Source organism: Oreochromis aureus, linkage group 13 (assembly GCF_013358895.1).
Source record: "Oreochromis aureus strain Israel breed Guangdong linkage group 13, ZZ_aureus, whole genome shotgun sequence".
In the NCBI taxonomy this organism is placed as follows: domain Eukaryota; kingdom Metazoa; phylum Chordata; class Actinopteri; order Cichliformes; family Cichlidae; genus Oreochromis; species Oreochromis aureus.
This window is the reverse complement of record NC_052954.1, coordinates 28,036,480-28,052,605: the sequence shown is the minus strand read 5'-3', so window position 1 is coordinate 28,052,605 and position 16,126 is coordinate 28,036,480. Positions and strand designations below refer to the sequence as shown.

Sequence of the window (16,126 nt, the reverse complement as noted above, 5' to 3'; positions counted from 1 at the left end):
AACCTCAAACTTTATTGCTGTCTGCAACTAGACTGCTATTTCACTTCAAGAGTTTGAGGTCTTTTTTAGGTCATATCTGTAAGGCTTTGGGCATCAATAAGTATGATGTGTATAATATGTCAATGCCTTTTTTTACAGTCCTTTAATTGCCTCTGCTTTCGAGGAAGTGCTGAAAGCAAGTTGGCTTTATGATATATTTTATGAACGTCAATAAGGTTTAGCATTCAGATACTTTCATCTGTATAAACTTCTGTGTGTCCTCTGGTTAATTATTTATGACCACAGTCTGGATGTCCATTGTTTTCATGGGCGTACCAGCTGTGGATCTGTTACCCCTCCTAGTCCACCACACAGCAGAGCTCCATTGTCCTGGGCCCAGTCATTAAGAGTAGACAGAATGGCTACTGACCCCCTGCTGTTTGGAGGACGCACACCCATCACACAAGATGAAGCTGCTCCACCACTACCACACTCTTCACAGGAGCCAAGGCTTTGACACTGGCACAGCTGATGAGAGTTTAAGCTTTAAAGTGGAAGTCAAATACAGTATGTATTTGTGTTTTTGTAAAGTTTGCATATAAGGTTTGCAGACCATATGACAATATGTAACCAAGGCACACCTGTATTCATATCTGTATGAAAGAGCCTCTATATCATATGGAATGGTATTATTAATTGAGGTTAGTTTCCAAAGTGAATTTTCTTTTTTCGGTTTAGTTTATTTGAAAATGTTGAGTTTTACTTTACGTTTTATTCATTTCAGTGTTAAATTTGGTATTATTTGGTATTATTGTATGGATGTCACAGTAAACACATCACCATCATCATCATCATTATTATCATTATTATTATTATTATTATTATTATCATTATTCCAAAAGTCTAGTTTTTGTTTTTATTTTACTTAACTAAAATGTTTAACTGATGATAATACAAACACAGAGATCACAACACTGGTTCATACCAGTTAGCTGCCTTTTTATGCTTGAATAATTCATAAGTTAGTGTTAACAAATAATAAAAACATTCCTCTTTAAATGATCAGGGCACAAGGACCTGACTGAAAAGGACTGACAAAGCAGCCAGTTGCGAAAGAAAAGCAAAGACCTTCAGAAAACCGCCGGAACTATTGCTCAACAGCACTTCAGAACATTACAGGAAAATCTGGTTCCCTGGAATTAAAGCTCTAAGAATTATTGCCGGCTAACCGGTTCCTGCTCGTCAAGATTTCTTTATGATGGCGCCTTGACAATTTCAGCCTTTTAATAATGCAGTAGCCTTTCTAAATCGCGCGCAAGGTGACGTCACTGAACAGGGCGTGATCTGGGGAGGTGCAGCGACCGCGAGCGCAGTCACCGTTGAAACGGTTAAAAAATAGAGCAGTCGCGATAAGCAGCGGGTCTCGGCAGTTAGCGGAGGGAAAACACGGGAGGTCTTCGGTAAACAGACGACGATTAGTCACCGGGAACCGCACGTGATGGATTTATTTCACTTTTTCGCTGCTTTTGGAGTGGCTCTAGGCTGACTGCCAAGCAAGTGAGTTGAACCGATTCCGGAGGAGTTTATTTTTCCCCACCTGTCAGGAGTAACAGTCATATCGAGCAGCTGAACTAGACCCTCCACAGTAAGTTAACCGACCCAGTAAGTTTCCAGGAAAGTCTGAGGCACTCAGGGAACAGGACTGTACATGTAAAGTGCCTGTTCCTTTTTAGGAAAACTCAAAAACGAAAACAGAAACGCAGTAGGAAGAACAGACTATGACCAGACGTAGTCCCGTGGCATTTGTAAAGCAGTGCTATCTTTAAACGTACAACATTATTCTACTATAGGGCTAAATGACTCACCTTAATGAATTTATGTAATTAGCCGTTACGGGGTTAAATGAAGTAAATATTTAAGAAGCCTATCAAATATAAAGATGTGTTTATGATGAACAATGACGTGAGCTAGATAGAAAGCACTTTGGGCTCTTGTAAGTGACTGAATCAGTAACTAAGGTAAGGTATTTATGTAGCTATTCTCAATCAAAAAGTGTCACACTGAATCCGTAGAGCAGGGGTGTCAAAACATGTGGCCAGGGGGAGCCACTACCCAGTTCAGTTTAGCCCACAAAATAGGGTTAAAATCCATTTTTTTCCATAAAATGCATTTCCATTTTTGGTAAGCTGTGCCAGCAGTCTTTGGGAGTGAAAATGGCTGGGGAGTTAAAAAAAAATATTTAGAGATTCCAGCATGTTGTTTAAACCCTAATGGAAATGTTTGTCAATATTTATTTTATGAGCCACATATAGCCAAGTTTGAGCAGTGAAATCACTGCATAATAATCAACATAGAAAAAGTTCAACAATGTTTCTTGCTGATCAGCCTAAGATGCCCTGGAAATAAGTCCCATGTCACTGTAAACACATTCTTCCTTTGTTATAACTTCAAAAAAGGAGTGAATAAAAACATTCAAAAATGTGTTTAATTGTATTGCAATGCATTTCATTAAGGAACTGGAGTAAATAGGACCTAATTTGAGCTTTTAAGCCTATGAATGTGGAAATACTGAGATACACTGTTGAAATTTCACAAACATGTAGGTTATCATTAAGTGATTAAACAAGTGATCCACTTATGATCAACTAGGGCTGTATGTACCCTTGAGTTAAAAATGAGCTTGACCTCCCTGCTTTGGACACACAAACAATCTGTAAAAGTAGCACACAGGAAATTTAGTTTTAAACTTGGTGTTAATGTTAAACCTGGACAAACAAGTTCCCAATATAACGGTCTGTTCTTTCTTCTCTGTCTGTTCTCTGCCTGTTTTTGCTGTGTATGCGCTTCATGATCAAATTTCTGAATCACACGAGCAACATTTTCCAAGGGTTTTTCTGCACAGATGTGTGCGTCAGCCCTGTAGCAGTGCTATGTTTAGACAAACACATCCAAACCACACTTAGGATGAGCATTCCTTATCAGTCATGGTGAAGTTTCTGACTGGTCTGTTACGATAAAGTGGATAAAAATCAATGTAAAGCTGCCAAAATTAACAGTATTAGGTTTAACATGTTGTTAAAATTACATCTATCCGGTCTATGATACTTATTTGAATTTGCTGTGTTATAGATCAGGGGTGTAGCCCATACTAATTTGGATACAGTAAAAAAAGTGACTCTCTTAGAAAATGTACATTTTTCTATGACAGTGTGCTGTACAATTGATCTAAATTCTGTATCAGCATTAAAGTATACATGAAATGTAATCATTCACAGGCATACATTTTATCAGTGTTAGTTATCCTGGCTTCACTGCCTGAAAATATATCTCTAAAAACATAGTCTGACTATTTCAGTTTATTATATAGTCGTTCATCCTTGAGCTCCAAATAGACAGCACGCTGTTTTTGTCCCTCTCTCATCATGACCACACACCTGAGGGAGCAACCTGGCCAGTCAACCAGCAAATTTTACCCCCTTAGTGTCCATTAATGACTTTTCCAACTTTGGCCTGTGACAATAATGCTGAGTGAATTGTGATTGATTAATGGTTTCGCATAAACCTAGTTTAATCATTCACGAATGAGATACGTGCGTAGTTAGCTGCACTGAGTAGGAGATGCTCTGTATCTCATTGTACAAGTGTATAGTGACAGTAAAAGGCATTCTATACAAGTCACTGTTTATTAATTTTCATTTTTTACTAAACCACAATAATTCCAAAAATGGACACAGTGTGACATTAAGTTAAATAGTTAATAGAAATAAACAAAAATTAATTAAAGAATATATATATATATATATATATATATATATATATATATTTTGTATCTTTTGAACCTAGTTTTTGCATGCTGCAGAGCATATTATGAATAACCGCAAAGAGACATTCATGAATATGAATGACCTTTGTATCTGAGTGAGACTGTTTTTTGTTTGTGTTGCTAAGTCAGTCTTTAATACCATCACAGTACAGACCTGCATTACTGAGTGAAGAAAAGCTCTGCTAATATTTAGTATTTATTAACACATTTTTGTACAGCAGTGTTTCTCACAGAGGCTTTAGTTTGGGGGCCACTGAAGTGTATCTTAAGATTTATTTTTATTATTTCATCTGCTTCAATGGAAAAAAAATTGCATTCAGTTGTACTGTGTGGAAGTCCCCATTCTCCCTATTCAACAAGCACCTCATCTTCCTTATGTTTTCCTACCTGTAGGCTGATCAGGTTGCTATTTTGGCAGCCCCCAGGCATTCATCCAGCAGTTTAAAAAGGTCCTACTCCACGATTTTGGTAGATTATCCACTCCAGACTTCTGTAACACCAAGGCGTTCAATACATAGGAGCTGGAGACCATCCACAGGTTGAGAAGCTAAATAGTCAGATAGCTAACTGCTTAAGAAAGTGTGGGTGTACCTCCTTTTGCATTTATGTGTCCTCCGCAAGTAACAGCTTTCATTGTTTCTTTGTGGAGGGTGAGGAACTGTTACGGTTTCCTTTTAGGTGTTTGGGCTTCATCCTATGTGTACTATAGATGGCTACACATGAATATTGTTTACAGTTTTTTGCACTGTTCTGAAGTACAACAGAAAGTTAAAATTGGGGTTGTTTTCAGTTTATTATAGTTTCTTCCAGTGGCTATTTGCATAAATGGCCAATTAAAAGGATACTTCTTTTCATGTCTACTCAGGAGCAGGCAGTGAGCACAAACTCCAGTGTCCTTTTGACTGAAATAAACTTGTGACCTTGACCCTAGGTTAATGTGTCACCTAATCTAATCCATGCCACCCAAATTCTTCATTAATATTCCAGACATCATGGGTAGTAAGCAAATTAGTGGCTCCAGGAACATGGAAAGGAGTGAGGGTTATTCACTTAAGGCTTGGTCTTACTTAAGGGTTTCTTCCTTATGTACTACAGTCGAGAGAGATCACACAAGCACAGAAGTACATTTTTTAAAAGCTTTATTGGTAATCAGTGTTTGAAGGCTCAACTTGTAAAATGAATTCCCTAAAGTGCTGCATATTTTCTCGGAGTTGAATTCATACATTTGGCTTTTCAGCCGTCTTCCTCTTGTTTCAAGGTCATTAATTTAAGCACATCCTGAAACTGGAGATCTGGCAATACCCACGGGTGCTGCTAATTATGGTGACATCCCAATAGATCTGTACTATAACCACATTATCGTTAACACAGAAATCTGCAAGGCCCCATTTAGACAGCCAGTCACACGGCCTGATCAGCTATATACAGCTTAATGTTCGCTTAGCAAAGCTACATGCACAACTTGTACGGAGGTTACACCACTTATCCTCAGAAGTCTTTGGGGAGTGAGTGCCCATGTACAATGAATGCAATAAGTCTGTGTTACCAAGAAATTTTATCTTTTCTATTGTTTAATAAGGTATTTCCCTACATCCTATAAACGATGGTATTGTTTATAAATGATTAAATGAAAACCAAATGTAGAAACTGGTTTGTTTGTTTTTTTTAATTCTTACAGTGCTGGTGATTTTCTTTGGTTCTGTCTAAAACCTCTTTGGGTTATTATACAGCTCGATAGAGAAGAAGCCTACAAAAAGTAATAAAAACACTCTCATTAATTCAGATTACTGTAAACCACGTTTAGACAGTTACCAAGCCTGAATTACAACATTGCATTCAAACAGTAATACGGTTCTACTATTAATTCCCATTAGTTTTAAAAAATATTATTAACTTTTTATCAATACTTGAACCTAAACTGTCAACATAAATATTTGGTCTGTTCACGTAGTTTCTCGAAATGTTGTTCATTTGTTTGCTGCCCGATGGTGTTAACATTGTTCTTTCTCCAATATTCATGATTACATCCGACGCCCAGAGAGTTTGGTGGGGTTTCTTTGTTTTTCTTTGGTTTTGTTTCTTCTACACTATAAAGCTTGTAACTTGGCAGTAATGTTAAGATGTGTGCATCAGTGACCGCAGTCACTTATCACACAACCACTTGTTTCAGTTTCTGAATATCAAAAGCAAACCTTTTGTGGGCATTGTTTGCTCAACAGAAGTTAGTAAATTTGTTATCAGTTGTTCAAATGATTTTATATGAAGGTCAACATAACACCACCCAGTAAGCTCTTCTTTCAAATGGGAAAAATGTATTTATAAAGTTTTAGTTCCCATTATACAACAGAATTTCTTTTACATTAAAAAAAAATTCTGGTGCCACCTCCCCAAATGAACCTCAGCATTGCTGTGATTAAAAATGTTTGTACACATGTTTACTCATTATTTAATAAACATCTAGCAATGACAAAATATATATAAAAAATATTTTTTACAGAAGGTTTGGCTTTTCGTGTGGCATAACATTATTGTAGTGAACTAAGGGCTAAACTAAAAGCTGAAAAACAAGTGTCAAAGATTTTAATTAACTAAAGTATAAATAAAGACTTGGGGGGGGCGCGAGTGTACACACTCCAAAGTCAAATTAAAATATGTCTTCATTTAATTGTCAATTTGGTAAATATATCTTTGCTTATTCTTGGGGTGATTGTGCGTTAACTGGCTCCATAAAATGCTTGTATTGTAAAATGTATTCTGAAAGTACTCTCCATATCACGATAATTAAACGGGCAAATGAAGAAACCAGACACTGAAACTAATACAAGCTAAACGGAAATGGACAAATTCAAGTGAATTGAAAACAAAAACAAATCAAGAGAAATCAAAAGCCTTATGCGAAACTGTGCTTTTTGAGCCAGGGAAAAACCCTGAACATCTTTTACCAGTAAAGAGAGCTAAATTACAACTAGAAAGCGAAAATTTCAGAAGAAATTTTATGTGTGCCTATGCCGCTGCTAATCACTGTAGTTGCCATTCATACGGCTACAGAGAGCAAAACTCAGAAGAGCAGCCATTCTCCACCATGAACTATGGTAAAAACAAACACCGCTCACGCTTCACAGATGACAGCTTACAGTTTTGTGTAAAGATGAAGTTACTTCGTACAGCGCCGATTTGCAGACGCTGTGCACACAGGTTCATGAGCAGAAGTCTACCACGGCAGACCCGACAATGTTTGTATGAACACGCTTTGAAGCATTACATTATGGACCACTTTTCACACATGCATTCACTTTTGTTTTTGTTATTTTTACACAGTGTTCTGAATTATGAACAATGGTCTACAGCCAATCTTGTGTATTATTATACAAACTTTGGTTGTGAGATTCAGATAACTATTTAATAAAAGCTAAATATTTTATATGAGAGTAAGAAAGAAAAGTATATCTTTGTGTCCACCTTTCTCTGTTAATGCCCTAGCTCCCCCTAAAAGCTTTGCTAGATCCGCCCCTGCACAGTTACCAGCTGTCAGCTACACAAAAAGGAGCTTGGTCTTTGTCTCTCAGAAACAACTCATAACTTCCTTCAACTCATTCATGTCACCTAAAGTGTAAACCTGTTTCTCCATCACCAGTTCAGCTCTGATGATTCAGTAAGGACATCTCCTGATTTCATCTTCATGCTCCAGCAAACATCAGCTGATACTAGAAATTAAAATCAAAAGAATTCTAACAACAGCTGATCAAGCTTAAACGTGCTGCTGTTGTTTAGCGCGATAAATAAGAGCGAACAGCCGATCATTGATCAGTTTCATGATTGACGTTTCAACACGCGAGAGAATGACAGGGGAGGCTTCAGTAACGACAGAATAAATCATAATGTTTTCTCTGAATGTGGGACGATTCCGTTTGTACGGCACGGCAACTCTATGAACTAACCCTAATGAATAAAATAAAGTCCAACGTCAGTAACTTAGTGCGCACACAGCTGTATATAAACTCCCGTGGCAGTACGATTGTAAAAGGTCAACGAAAATAAATTACACCTAAACTCGGTTTATATCTGACCCAAATAGAGTGCAGTTCATAACTTCTTACCTGAAATTCAGTTCACCTCACGCTCCTGCCTTCGGTTTCCAGCATCATCGGCCCATATAAACGAAAAATAAGTCCAGCTAAAACACATACTGTCGGCGGCGACCGGGTGCTGACACGAGTTTCACCCGCCTCAATATAAGCCAAGCCTGGGTGCTTTTTCACGAAGGGTCGCTAGCGGCGCTTAGCTAACTATGCTAGCGGCGCTAGCTAGCTAGCCGGCTATCAGCAACACATAAGAGAACTGCTGCTAAATAAACTACACCTAAACTCGGTTTATATCTGACCCAAATAGAGTGCAGGTCATAACTTCTTACCTGAAATTCAGTTCACCTCACGCTCCTGCCTTCGCTTTCCCTGATCCACGATTGACCTCCGCGTTAGCAAACACCGGTCGATCGGGCGGTCGCTGCATGTCCTTTCTGTCATGTTACACGGTGGATAGCTGCCCACTGTTGTAGCTCCGCATTATAGCACCACCAAACAACTCAGTTATTTTTTCCACATCCAGCTGTAACTCCGATTCTGTGCGAGCATTTGCGAGAGACCGGGAGGTGAAAGGAGAGAGAGTCCCTCGCTGTCCATTTGCAGCCAAGCGCGGCAGCTAGCTAGGTAGCCGGCTAGCTGTCAGGCAGGACCGAGGTCGTCAGAGCACTGTCGCTAATATGGGATGTCTTGATAAAACAAGCAGATATTTGAAGTTTACACACCTACATTCTCGCCTGAAAATATCTTAAAAGTTTATTTTGTGACCTAGAAACACTAATAAAAGACATATAAAACGAAGTGGTGGCCGCCATTGTTTAACTCGGCAGAGGTGTGCTATGAATTGTGGGATATGGAGTTTTCCACCAAGCATAGAAGCCATTGTGTTTACCGTAACTATTCAATGGTTCGCGCAACCTTAAAACCTCCAATGGTTCCTGAAAGCAGCGAGGGCTGTGCGCGCCATTGATATTGTCGTCATTACGGTATCCAAATAAGGGTAGACAGGCTGTACCACTCCCGGCATACCACTAGAGAGAGCCAACACACCACAAATGAAGTTTGAAATTTGTTTCAATGGGATCAAAAGATGGCGCCAACACACCACAAATGAAGTCTGTTTATTTGGCGCCAAAAGATGAATTGGCCTAAATTTGCACTAAAATAGTAATATTTAGAAAACTATAAAAGTCATAAACACCAAAAGTCATGACATAATAGTCCAGCTCCAGCCGCACAAAATGATCTAACATATGTAACTCTAATGTCAAAACTGTTTGGCAGAGGAGCTGGAAAATTTTCACTAAAATATTAATATTTAAAAACTATAATATTCATAAACACCAAAAGTCATAGCACACCATTCCAGATCCGGCCGCACAAAATGAGGTAACATATATGAAGCTTGTCTCAAAACTGCGGGTCGAGATACACTGCAAAATTTCAGGCGGAAAAAGGAAAATAATAATAATAATAACTAGAAAAATTTGCATTTCCTGCGAAAATGCAGTGTGGATGCTTAAAGCTGAACCTATCTGCTGAAAATAGCTGAAAAAGCTGAAAAGTTGCAGAAATTGTAAAAACTTTGCAGAAGCAAAGGAACTTTGCTAAAATGTAGTAACTTAGCAGAACTGTAATATCTTAGAGGAAACATAATACTTGGCAGAAATACAATAGCATAGCAGAACTTAGCAGAAATATTGTAACTTACCAGAAACATGATAACTTCTCAAAAATACAAGAATTTAGGAGAAATAGTATAAGATAACAGAAAGAATATATTTAGCCAAACATTCTTAAACATTACAGAAATACTATGATTTTTAGAAAAACAGTACAACATAGCAGAAATGCTGCGATTTACCAGAGACACTGTAATTTACTATTAATATTGAAATTTAAAAAAAATACTATGTTTTAGCACAAATACTGTAATTTGACAGAAATACTATCATTCGGCAGAAATACTATGTTTCAGCAGAAATACTCTGGTTTAGCACAAATATTATAACATAGCAGTAATACAATTATATAGCAGAAATGCTATATTTAAAAGAAAAATATAATATAGTAGAAATACTATGATTTAGCAGAAATACTGTAATCAGCACATATACTGTAACATGACAGAAATTCCTCCACTTAGTAGTAATACTATAACATAAAACAAATGTTATGATTTGGCACAAAAACCATAATTTGGCAAAATACTATGATTTAGCAGAAATACTATGATTGAGCAGAAGTACTAAGATGTAGTAAAAGTACTTTGATTTAACAGAAATACAATTATGGAGGAGTAATACTTTAAAATGGGAGAAATATTGATACACACACACACATACACAGAGCCTAAAGGGAACAGTATTTGTGCCATGGAGTGTTAAGAAGAATCTGAGGTCCATATTAGAAAAGCTGCTAAAATCATAAAAGTTTGCAGAATTGTAATAAATGATGAATATGAATTAGTGGTCTGTGATAGTGTATTAATTTGTAGGAAAAACACATGTTGCCCAAGGTGTAATTGAACCCACGACCTTTGGGTTGCAGACCTGTGTCATTACCAACTGCGCCACCTGGAAAGAGAGCGAGCGCCTGGAAAACAGGGTGATGAGCAGTCAGAATTAGATTGCGGTGAGAGGTTAAAACGCTGTTTTTGGAGTTACAAACGTCGTGTAACTCAAAAACTAGGTGGACTAGAAGCATAATACTTGTACTGGGTGAATCAGCGTACTTTTCGTGTACTTTGGCTGTGATTTGCATTGCTCTTTGTACATCTGTCGCTGAGATATGACGAGAGAAGAAAGGGCAGACCTCAGATATGATTGGCTGGCTGGGAAGCCGTGCAGGCCCTGATATGTAAATTTTATATGTATCAGTCCTCACAGAGGATTAGCTGCCTGGTGACCTGGCAGAAATATATACAAATAGTATGATTAAGCATAAATACTACATTTAGTAGAAATACTATGTTTTAGCACAAATACTATAAAATGGCAGAAATACTATAATTAAGCAGAAATACTATATTTGGCAGAAACACTATATTTAGTACAAGTCTTATGAAATAGCAGAAATAGTATGATTTAGCAGAAATGCTGTATTTGGCACAAATCTCATAAAATAGCAGAAATAGTATGATTTAGCAGAAATGCTGTATTTAGCACAACTACTGAAAAGCAGCAGAAATGCTATGACTTAGCACAACAGTAATAACTTATAGAAAAATTGGAAAAGCAAAATGGACAGCTGGAAAAATCCTGAACATGCTAAGGGTCCCTCAAATCTAATTGTTAATGAAAAAAAAAAAAAAATCAGCAAAAAAAAAGTATAACAGTCACACAATCACAAATATGGGCACATATGGAAACACACATGCACAGAGAGACACACACAGGATCAAATTCAGTCAACCAGTCTAAATATATTGAATTTAAGTGATATAATAAGATGCTCCCATCAAAAGGCTCTCTCTCGCTCTCTCTCTCTCTCTCTCACACACACACACACACACACACACACACACACACACACACAGAGAGCCTAAAGGGAACAGTATTTGTGCCATGGAGTGTTATCAAGAATCTGAGGTCCATATTAGAAAAGCTGCTAAAATCATAAAAGGTTGCAGAATTGTAATAAATAATGAATATGAATTAGTGGTGTGTGATAGTGTATTAATTTGTAGGGAAAAAACACATGTTGCCCAAGGTGTAATTGAACCCACGACCTTTGGGTTGCAGACCTGTGTCATTACCAACTGCGCCACTGGGAAAGAGAGTGAGCGCCTGGAAAACAGGGTGATGAGCAGTCAGAATCAGATTGCGGTGAGAGGCGAAAAACGCCGTTTTTTGCAGTTACAAAACGTCGTGTAACTCAAAACTAGGTGGACTAGAAGCATAATTCTTGTACTGGGTGAATCAGCGGACTTTGGTGTACTTTGACTGTGATTTGCATTGCTCTTTGTACATCTGTCGCTGAGATATGACGAGAGAAGAAAGGGCAGACCCCAGATATGATTGGCTGGCTGGGAAGCCGTGCAGGCCCTGATATGTATTTGTATGTATCAGTCCTCACAGAGGATTAGCTGCCTGGGGACCTGGCAGAAATATATAGAAATAGTATGATTAAGCATAAATACTACATTTTTTAGAAAAACTATATTAAGCACAAATCCTATAAAAAGCAGAAATACTATATTAAGCAATATAAATATCCTCTAAAAATCCTATAAAAAGCAGTAAAACTGTACTATGATTTGGTAGAAAACCCTAATTAATCAAAAATACTAAATTTGGCAGAAATAGCAGAAACACTATATTTAGCACAAATCTTATGAAATAGCAGAAAGAGTATGATTTAGCAGAAATGCTGTATTTAGCACAAATCTGATAAAATAGCAGACATAGTATGATTTTGCAGAAATGCTGTATTTAGCACAAATACTGAAAAGCAGCAGAAATGCTATGACTCAACACAATAGTAATAACTTAAATAGAAAAATTGGAAAAGCAAAATGGACAGCTGAAAGAATCCTGAACATGCTAAGGGTCCCTCAAATGTAATTGTTAAATGAAAAAATCAGCAAAAAAAAGTATAACAGTGACACAATCACAAATATGGACACATATGGAAACACACATGCACAGAGAGACACACACAGGATCAAATTCAGTCAACCAGTCTAAATATATTGAATTTAAATCATATAATAAGATGCTCCCATAAAACTCTCTCTCGCCCTCCTTTCTCTCTCTCTCTCTCTCACACACACACACACACACACACACACACACACACACACATAGGGAGAGACAAGCAAGTTTCTAGGTCAGTCAAGCAGCCTGGGAGCTGCTAAATTTGAATCCACCAATCAGAGAGGCTGTGTACTTTTTCCCGCCAAAACAGGTGCAGCCGTTTTTACACACTCAGCACAGAGAGAGACAGGATTTCTGCAGTGTATTTCTCATAGTGAGGATTCCTCTCAAACAAATGGCCATAATTTCCTAACCGTAGGGGCTAGAACGGTCATTCTTACACCGTTTTGTTCAGAAGAGATGGGGAATCTTCAAGTGTTAAGAATTTATCATTAAAATATGAATTATTAAAGATATTTGACTTGTAATGCACCATAACTGAGTAGAGGCGAAGCAAAAACTGCCTTGACCTGCCCTCAAACAACGCTTTCTAACTCTAAATCTATTTGGAGTATCGATATAATTCTTTCACCGTAAGAGACAGCAGGCTTTGGTGAACAGTCATGGAAATTTTCAGGTCTTTGTGGAAATCTATCAAAAAGTTATGACGAGAGAAAAAGTGGTTCATTTCCAGAGTTTGAAATCTGAAGAAATCTGAGCGAAGGACTAATTTCCTACCCTCAAACAAGTGTAACTCATCTCAGAACGGTAATAGGTGAGAAAAAAAATTCTTGAATTGTGAGCGTCAGGAGTGTCTGAAGATATACTGGGACAAGCCTCATGTTTTAACCCGCTCGTTAAGGAGATATGACGATTCGAATATGCCTCTCATTACAGAAATCAAGCGGTGATTTTGAACAAACTCTCCATTGACTTTCTATGGAGAGTTTTCAGACTTTGTGTTGCTCTGAGGAGATTTGCCAAAATTCTATAAGTCTCACAACAATGATGGTGACATTTTCGGAAAGCCAGCAAAATACCTACGTTTTGATGTATAATTTGTGGAAGTTGAGTGAAAATTGAGCAAGTAGCAAGAAGTTGTTCGGACATGAAGAGAAGACTCACGAAACCTACAGTGGCACACTGGAAGCCAAGTGCATAGCAACCATAACAACGCATGTATTTTCTGAAAATCACAATTTTGCAACTCAAAACTTTAAGAGGCATAAAAATAAAACGGTAAAAGATTTGAAAAAGCTGATTTATTCCTGAATAGCCCAATAATTTGAGAACATTTTAAAGTTTGAATGGTTTGTTCTACGTGAAAGTAGGAAAAAGTAGTTAAGTTTCAAAAACAAGCAAAATTTAGTAGGATTGAAGAAGTTTCCCATTCATTTCAATGGGACAAATTAAAGGAAAAAAAGTGGAATATTTTAAAAAGTATAACAGTAATAAACACCAAAAGATGTAGCGATCATTAGCAGAAATAGCAGAATAGTTTAAAATTTGAACGGTGAAAATCGGCTGAAAATTGTGGAAGTAGTTAAGTGCCAAAAAAAGTGAAAAAGTGGCAACTAGAATAATAATAAAGTATAAAGAATAAAGAGAAACAGGAACTCAATAGTGTGGATGCTTAAAGCATCCACACAATAAAGAATAAAGAGAAACAGGAAAACAATAGTGTGGATGCCTCCAGCATCCACACAATAAGAATAATAAATCCGAGGAATAGTAATATGTGTGCCTCTTGGCATAGGCACACATAATTAACATTGTTCACATGTGGCAAAGTATAAGGAGCCGAACAGGTAAAACAGTACCTTGTGACATTTGTCTGGAATTTCATTCCTTTTTTTTTTTCTTCTTTTTATATATTGGACCCACAAAAGGGATCAACTCACGGTGGAGTGGGCCATAAAGTCAGTCATACAGTGGCAGAGTAGTTCAGATCTCTCTGCTCAGCCAGGCTCAACTTGTCTGACTTTTTTATTCAGCACAAGACTGTCAAAATCAAACACACAAGCCTCTTCTCCTTTTCCTTACATCAGCCTCAAAACGGAACCTTCAGCAACCATTCAATGTTGCCTCATTAAATCGCAACGTTGGAGATATACTGTTCAAACAGAGGTTCCTGAATGGTTACTTCATCAAATTTTTACACAACTGTCACATGAAATGGAGTCATGTTCACAATAGCAGGGTTTCAAAATCACTAATATGACGAGATGTGTATTTGCACATAAGTTAGCACCAGCTATAAATTGCTTGGCTGCCACTTTTTCCCAAGATCCATTAAAAACAGCTTACTGGGTAGACAGAATTAATCCATAATGTTACAGTCCGTGGTAGCTCCAGACTATGGCGAATACATCAGTGGGCTTAAAAAGACATTAATGATAATGGGGGGAAAACTAAAGTGATGCCAGTATTGCCAGTATAATAGCCAGGGCACTCACAGAACTGCCTTAATGTAAGTGATGACTTGCAGGATGCTGGCACACTGAGGAAACTAAAGACAGCATTTATGACTGCATTTATGGTGGTAGTTCTGTTCCAGCACACTCTGAGGTTAAATTTTAGAATCTAGCTCCATTGTCAGTGGATATGCCTACAGCCTAAGCCAACTGAGTTGTACTACTTTGTCTTTGTCTGGGTCCTACGTTTATGATGTCAATGGTACTCTAAAGGAAGGTGAGCCATTTTTCGAAGTTAAAGTTTAGACTGCTTTGTATCCTTGGCTTTATTTGTATATGAAACGACCACCTGGAGAAAGTTTGAAGCTGCATTTTAAAACTTATTGTTGAACAAGAAGTTAATGGTTCATAACATTCTTGTTGTTTATGGTTCATAGTTTTTTAAAAGTAAAGATTTTGATGCCCACTTTTTTTAGCAAAAAAAATTCACCAGGACTGATTTTTAAGTTGTTGTTTTTTTGTAAGTAGGGTTTAATTTACTGAAAGTTAGAGTAATACTTTATTAAACTGATAAAAGATCATTGGAAAATGTATTATCTTCTCCAGTGTGTGTGGTCATGAATGCATGTAAGTTCATATTATGAGCTGTTACTTTCAATGGAAATATGATTTGTTGCATCCTAAATGAGTCATCTTGTTAATGTTGTATTCCCCTGTTCCATTAAGTCTTTGTCATGAGGTAGCTTTAGGGGTCTGGTAACAGGAACACTGGCGTTGGGCAACATATGAGTAGTCAACAACTCACACAAACTCAAAATAAAAAAAGATGATGGAAACTAAATTGTCAGTGGCTATTTTGTCACCCAATTAATTTACAAGCATTGTTTCTTGGTGAATGTTATTAAAAATCAAGCTAAACTATTATTAAAAATACTCAATAATAAAACACTTAGAAATGTGAAAACATAAGTTCCCTTATGACAACAGTCTTTGTGTGAACCATTGTCTTTGTGCTTCCTGTGTTTGCCACATAACCATTTCCTGGCCTCAGTTCCTAAGAATGTGTGCATATCCATTTAGCCATTCATAGTAATTATATAGATGCAATACCGGATATAGGAGTTCGATAATGCACAAGAACCAGCCAGATATTTTCAAGTTGAGCCCACATGGCTTGTCATTTGTATTGTTCCT

General features: G+C 37.3%; 1 protein-coding gene across 2 annotated transcripts in view; it reads left to right on the top strand.

Annotated features, from left to right (window-relative positions):
• Positions 1–1,340: 1,340 nt before the first annotated feature.
• Positions 1,341–16,126, top strand: part of b3gnt2b (UDP-GlcNAc:betaGal beta-1,3-N-acetylglucosaminyltransferase 2b) — a 31,187-nt gene continuing 16,401 nt past the window's right edge. The window contains exon 1 of one of the 2 annotated variants that reach the window (XM_031745588.2): positions 1,341–1,536. The gene's annotated coding sequence lies outside the window, so the exon portion shown is untranslated. Of the gene's footprint in view, positions 1,625–16,126 lie in introns of both variants that reach the window. The other variant, XM_031745587.2, reaches the window with a different exon arrangement.